This window comes from Ciconia boyciana, chromosome 9 (assembly GCF_034638445.1).
Source record: "Ciconia boyciana chromosome 9, ASM3463844v1, whole genome shotgun sequence".
NCBI classification, from domain to species: domain Eukaryota; kingdom Metazoa; phylum Chordata; class Aves; order Ciconiiformes; family Ciconiidae; genus Ciconia; species Ciconia boyciana.
In genome coordinates this window covers 43874004-43880003 of record NC_132942.1, presented here as the reverse complement: position 1 = coordinate 43880003, position 6000 = coordinate 43874004, and the positions used below count along the sequence as shown (strand labels likewise).

At 56.6% G+C, this 6000-nt stretch overlaps 1 protein-coding gene across 2 annotated transcripts in view; it reads left to right on the top strand.

The window, feature by feature from the left end:
* The first annotated feature begins 1242 nt into the window (after positions 1-1242).
* KIAA0513 (KIAA0513 ortholog) overlaps positions 1243-6000 on the top strand; it is a 30552-nt gene continuing 25794 nt past the window's right edge. The window contains exons 1-2 of one of the 2 annotated variants that reach the window (XM_072873259.1): positions 1335-1369; positions 3478-3626. The gene's annotated coding sequence lies outside the window, so the exon portion shown is untranslated. Of the gene's footprint in view, positions 1370-3477; positions 3627-6000 lie in introns of both variants that reach the window. The other variant, XM_072873257.1, reaches the window with a different exon arrangement.

The following is a 6000-nucleotide window of genomic DNA, read 5'->3' as shown; positions in this document are numbered from 1 at the left end:
CAGGCAGCAGCTCTGTATATATCTTCTGCAGCTGCCACGACTTGGCCTTGGTATTTACTGAGCCCAAGGAGAGACGATACAATCAAATCTGTCTGTTGGCGTCTGAAGGATTAGCTGAGTCAACCAGGAAAAAGCTGAGCTAATTTACCATGCTATTTTCAGTACTGAAATGCACCCTGGACGTAATTTCACCCTCAATTACAGATCCCACAGTTCTACAGAACGTAATTATCAAAAATGTTCTTTTTCAATGTCTTTAGTGTTGGGATTTGGGCATTGCAGCGGCGTGGTGGCAGCTCTGCACCCAAGGCTAGCTGATGAGATCTGGAAAGTGGAACCAGCGGAGAGATAAAATGAATGTATCTGTTCTCTCTGGCCAAGGAAAACATGGTGCAGGAAGAAGAGCATCACAGATGTGTTGGCAGAAGGACCTGGCGGTCTCTCACCCTCCATGCAGGGCTGTCACCAGCACCGGGTCGGATCAGCTGCAGCTTTTTCTGTCCCCCCGAGGACAGAGAATCCACCGTTTTCCACCCTGAATCCCACGAAGCGTCATTGGGAAGTCCAGCGCAAAGTCTGGCTCTGCCCTTTTGCAGCCGCCCTTCGGGTATCTCCCCTCCCCGAGCCAGGCAAGCATCCCCTGGGATGCCAATGCCAGCCCCAAACCCTCTGGTAGCCCCGGCTGGACCCTCCCCAGTATCAAAACATCCCCAAACTGGTGCCCGCTCTCCCGGGACAGCCTCCCCAGCAGCACGCCGAGGGCACAGCAGCCTCCCTGCCGCAGCCAGCCCAGGCTCGCAGCATCTCCCCTGGCCGATGCCCTTCGGCTTCTGCAGTCAGATGCATTTCAGCCGCCCGGATTTAACTCCCTCTGCGAATTTGGGCAATGCCACCCAGTGCCTGCTGTGGGCTGATGTGTTGGGTGTCTGCCAGGGAGATCTCCCAGGGAATACGCCATTGCAAGGGAAACAAACAAACAAACAAATCAAACCAAGATGAAGGGAAGGAATCTGCAGCTTTAACAAAAACTAGCTCCGTTTTACTGAAAGTTTAGCCGTTTCCCGGTGAGTTTGGCAGCTGCAGAGGAAATGGGCTTTGCAGGGATCCCTCGGGGCTGCGGGGCTGGCTGCTTTCCCAGCCCAGTGCGGGTGAAGGCAGTGGCTCGGTGTGACGGAGGGGGCAAAAATAGAAACTTTACCATGAGCGGAGAGGAATAATACTTTTCCTGAAGCCGTGCAATAGCCTTGAGGCTGCTAACGTGGTGATAAGCTGTTGTTTGCCTGTGCTCTGGAGCAAGCGTGTTTTATCTCTTCTTTGTTCCAGCCCTGGAGGAAAAAGCCCAACGATTTCGCTGCCGTGGGACCACCAGGTCTGTATTTTATTATTTCTCTATTCTGGCAGCGCCTGGAGACCTGACTTGAATTACGTAGCATGACACGGCTGACGGCCCGGCCGTGCTCTCAGATTAAAAACCAGAAGCAGAAGGTGCAGGGGAGCTCGGCAGCTTTTGAGGGGATGGGCTGAACAGATCTGACGCCTTAATTAGTGCTGTTTTGGGGGTTTGGGGAGTCATGGGTGCCAGTGCCTGGCCGGGCTGGTCCCCCGGAGCCATGTCGAGGGGCGAGCGCAGCCGTTCCGTGGCTCCGGGAGGAGGAAACGTTTGCAGCCGCCTGCGCAAACAAGAGGCCTCGAGGAGGAAACGCCATGAGCCGGGCTGGGGAAAATCCCAACCTCCTTGTGCAAAGCCCGGGCCTCGAGGAGAGGATTAAATCCCAGATAAAACTGGGATTCCCCCGGCCCTCTCCTGCCCTGCCCCAAAACTCGTGCTTTAGGCGAGGTGATGCCACTGTCTCGTGCAGGAGCACAGCGATGCCAGGCAGTTTTAGTGGTGCAGGGTTTGGCGGGTAGGAGAAAACCTTCCTGATACCCTCCATAAAAGACTTAATATTGAGCTAAATATTAAATACTGAGCTAATTTTGAGTTAAATATTGAGCTGATTTTAGCTATTTTGTTAGCAAGCAGCTCTGAGTGGTAATGCCTATAACAGTTTAGTGGCCGGTTGCCTCTTGCAGCACCAACACAGCGTGGGTTTAGATGGATTTTTTTTCCCTCTATAAAACTCTCTGCAAATCCCCTCCTTTGCCTTGCATCTGCCCTGAAGCGCAGCTGATAAAACCAGAGACTTTTCCCAGCTTCAGCCCATCTCCGGGAAGGAGGATGATATTAAACTTGAAACAAATTACAGTGTGCATTCGAGTGAGAACGCTCGAATGCGTTTTCTTTTCCTAATGACGGAGGCAGTGGGAATTGCAGCGCCATTAATTTCTCCTTTTGCCTCCTGCGAGTTGTCAGCGGCTCTCCCCTCCGCCTAATAACTACTGCATCCAGCGGGTCGGATGCTCTGCTGCGGCCCTGGCACCTTTTGTACGAGCTCAGTCCACGCAGCGAGGCTGAAAAATAACGGGAGCAGCCCGGGAAATGCCGCAGGGCGAAGCCAGGAGCCACGGGAGGTGGCAGGGATGCCGGGCTTGCAGCGAGCTCCGGAGGAGTCAGCCTGGCCCCGGCACCCAGGGCTGCCGCTTCCCGTGGCGTTTCCTTCTGGTTTTGTGCCTTTTGAACCTTTCGGGGTTTCTCGCTGTTGGTTGAGGGCGGGGAGACAGGGCGGCTGCTGGGCTTTAAAGCGTTTCCAGCCTGGAGAAAGATCAGCCATGCTGCTGGCTCTTGGGATGGGAAACCGCTGCTCGGAGGACAATAAAGGTTATTAAATGTCAGGGAGAAATAAAGCTGCCTTTTTTTGCTTTTTTCTTGGGTTTGTTTTTTTTTCCTCCCCCTGGCTGAACTGGTTTGCAGGCACTTTGTGCTGCAGCAGTGGGAGATGGGGAGCGGGGCACGGGAGCGGCTGCCTCGGGGCATCCCGTCGACTCTGGATTTGGCATGGGGGTTACTCTGGATTTGGGCTACTCCTTGAGCACTTGGGGATCCTGGCCACAGGTCAGGGACCTGCAAACCCAGCCTTACGCAAGGGCAGAATTAAATGGGTGCATTCCCTTTGCGGGCACAGCCTCGCAGGGGGTTGCATGGATTTGGGCTCCTGCTCCGGGCTGCGGGACGCAGCCGGCCGCCTCCGCCGCCGGCTCCTAACGTTGCTCCGACCCTTTGCCAAGCGCAGGGGTGTCGGTGATGGCACGGGAGGTGGTGACGCCGGCTTCGCTGGCCTCCGCCACACCTCTCCTCCCGGCCCGGTGCCCTCGTGGCTCTGGCAGCGTGAGCAGCAACAGGTCTTTCCAGTCCCGCCCCGGCACCGCCCGGGGCTGCGTTTTGGCACGAAGCCCTTCGGGAGCTCCCATCATGGCTCTCAGGGCACGTCAGCAGCAGAGCGGCACCTGGGGAGAGGGAAAAGCACCGGGTGCGTTACCAGCTCGCCTTTTTTATCTTTTATTTTGACAGCCTTAGCTTTAATTAATCATCGTGCACAGGTAAATGCTTGCAAAACTGTCCCTGTAACGCCAGGCTGTGTCCGCCCCGGGACCGAGCTCGCCGGGGCACGCAGGGCATCACCTTCTGCCAGACGCTTCTCGCCCGCTGGAAGGAGCAGCCCCAGGGAGCCAGCGCCCACGGGTTGAAGGTAAAAAGGAAATCGGTGCTGTGGGGCTCCCTGGGGAGCGTGCTGGGGCCGGAGCAGCCCCTCGGGGCTCCCGGAGGGTGGGCATCCGCCGGCGGCACGGCTGATCCCGCCTGGCAAAGCTGCTGGAGTCTGCTGGGAGAAAATATTGGGTGCTGGCCTGCACCCCACATGGCAAGAAGAAGGTGTGGAATGGCAAAAGTTGGCAAATTTGATGCAGCTTGGAAATCGGGCGGTTTTTTCGGACGATGAGCAGGATGAGCCCTAGGATCAATGGCCAATGATCAAAGTGCAGCTCCCGTGAGATCCCAACTCACGGCGTCTCCCCTGCTCCCCCTTGGAGACTCATCCACGGCACCGCTGTGACGCTTTCCCCTGTGTTTTTACCTCCGCCACGCTGCTGCCTAGCTCTCCATTTTAACAGATGGCTGGAGTGACAATTACTGCCTCAAAAGACTATATTTATAAATTCCTTGTTGGGCTGCTATCCGGCATGTGATAGAGTTTTACACAAACAGAGAGCCGAGAGTCACTGCTGGCTGTTGTAACTGGAAAGGAAATTATATCACACAAAGTACTTTAGGAGAGCGTGATGGGTTTTGCCAGGGAAGTGGCTTCGGTGGGTGCGTGCAAAATGAGTTTGGTTTGCGTAGATTTGGCGCATGTTAAGAAATAGTCACCTGGGGGTGACTGGCACTGGTTGGCTGGCATCCCCTCCCCTCCCCTCCCCTCCCCTCCCCTCCCCTCCCCTCCCCTCCCCTCCCATCCCATCCCATCCAAAGGAGCACGGAGGGCTGCAGGACCGCAAGGCAAAGCTGCCTTTCATGGCTCCTGGAGTTCATTTAATTGCTTTTCTCCTTTTCCTGGTTATCGTGCTCATGAATTTGGAAGCTTTTAATGCAAAACAATTAGGGACACGGTTCCCTGGGGATGGAGCAATTTCCCGTCTGGAAATGCAGCGGGTCTTTTGTCCTCCCTGTCTCTGCCCACTCGCTGCTGGGCACCGTGTGCTGCTGATCGGGAAGGTCGATGGTGATGCCCGATGTGCCAGGCTGCACATTGAGGATTGCAGAGGATGCTGGCGATGTTAAAGTTAAATCAGCTGACCCTTGGGAAGGACGACTGGGAGAGCAGGAAGGTCTGCGGGGAGCTTACACCCAAGCAGAGTGCTCAGGAGAGGATGGGTGAGGTGGCCTGCTCAGGAATCCACGTCTTTGTCAGGATTTGGAAATAAAAGTAGAAAAATAGCATTTGGTCCTCTGCCAACGTGTCGTGCCCTTAGCATCTGCGTTGCTGGGCTCGGGTCATCTGCACCATCTTGCCGGTGACCTTCCCTTTGGTGCTGCGGCTGCCGGCATCTCCTGAGCATCCACTGCACTCGTCCAGAGCGGCTCATGTCCAACGGGGACCGTGGGGCTGCCACGGGCTCCTCTCTCCCGCGCGTGGGGTGGCGGTGGAGGACCGCGCTCTGCCTGGGTAAGATGGCACAGTTGGAGGTGATACTTAACCGTGGCTTGTCACCCTTTCTAGCAACTGAGCCAGAAAAGGGAGAGGGGACCTAAAACGTGAGAGCTGTGCTGGGCAAGCGCTGCAGCATGTTTTGGGGAGCATGTTTTGGAGCAGCATGTTTCGGGGAGGCTGGTGGAGGCACCGCGGGGTTTTGCCCAGCAGCGAGCTGCAGTGCCGGGCTGCCCACACCACCTTTCCCTGGGAAACGCGGCGGTTTGCACAAGCTGAGGTGTATCCTGCCATGCTGAGGCCCCTTCCGCTGCTTTGGGAGCCGCCCCGTGATGCCGGCGAGGTCCCTGCCACCACCCTGGCCCTGCAACGCTGCCGGAGCAGAAAGCTGAGCTGTCGCTCGCCGATGCAACCTTTGCACTGCCGGCAGCCCCACGTTTGCTCCTCGCCCATCCCGGCTGCCTCGCATGGGTGGGAGGGATCAAAACCACCTCCATTTCCCCCACATCCGCCGCTGCCGGCACTCCCTGGGTGGTTTGCCGTGCTCCCACGGGCTGGTTTACTGGGAAGGGAGAGGATGAAGAGCAGCGCTCGGGGGAATTATTTCAATTGCAGGTGCAGCAGGAGCTCTTCCCCAGGGCCATCTCGCCACGCAGCCAGCAATGGTGTGTACGCAACGCCCGCGCGGGCCCCAGCTATTTCTGGATTAAGCGTTTGATGGAGCCAAACACGATTCGGGTGTATTTGCAGGGAAAGCACAGGGAGAGGAGCCCCACTCGCATTTGCTGGTGTCAGCCTGGCCATCTGCGTCTCCCTGGGAAGGCAATATAAATAGGTTCAGCTGCTTTCCTTTTCCGTGGCATAACTTTTCGGCACTCTGCAGATTACAGGGAGGCTGCAGGTAATTATAACGCCTTCG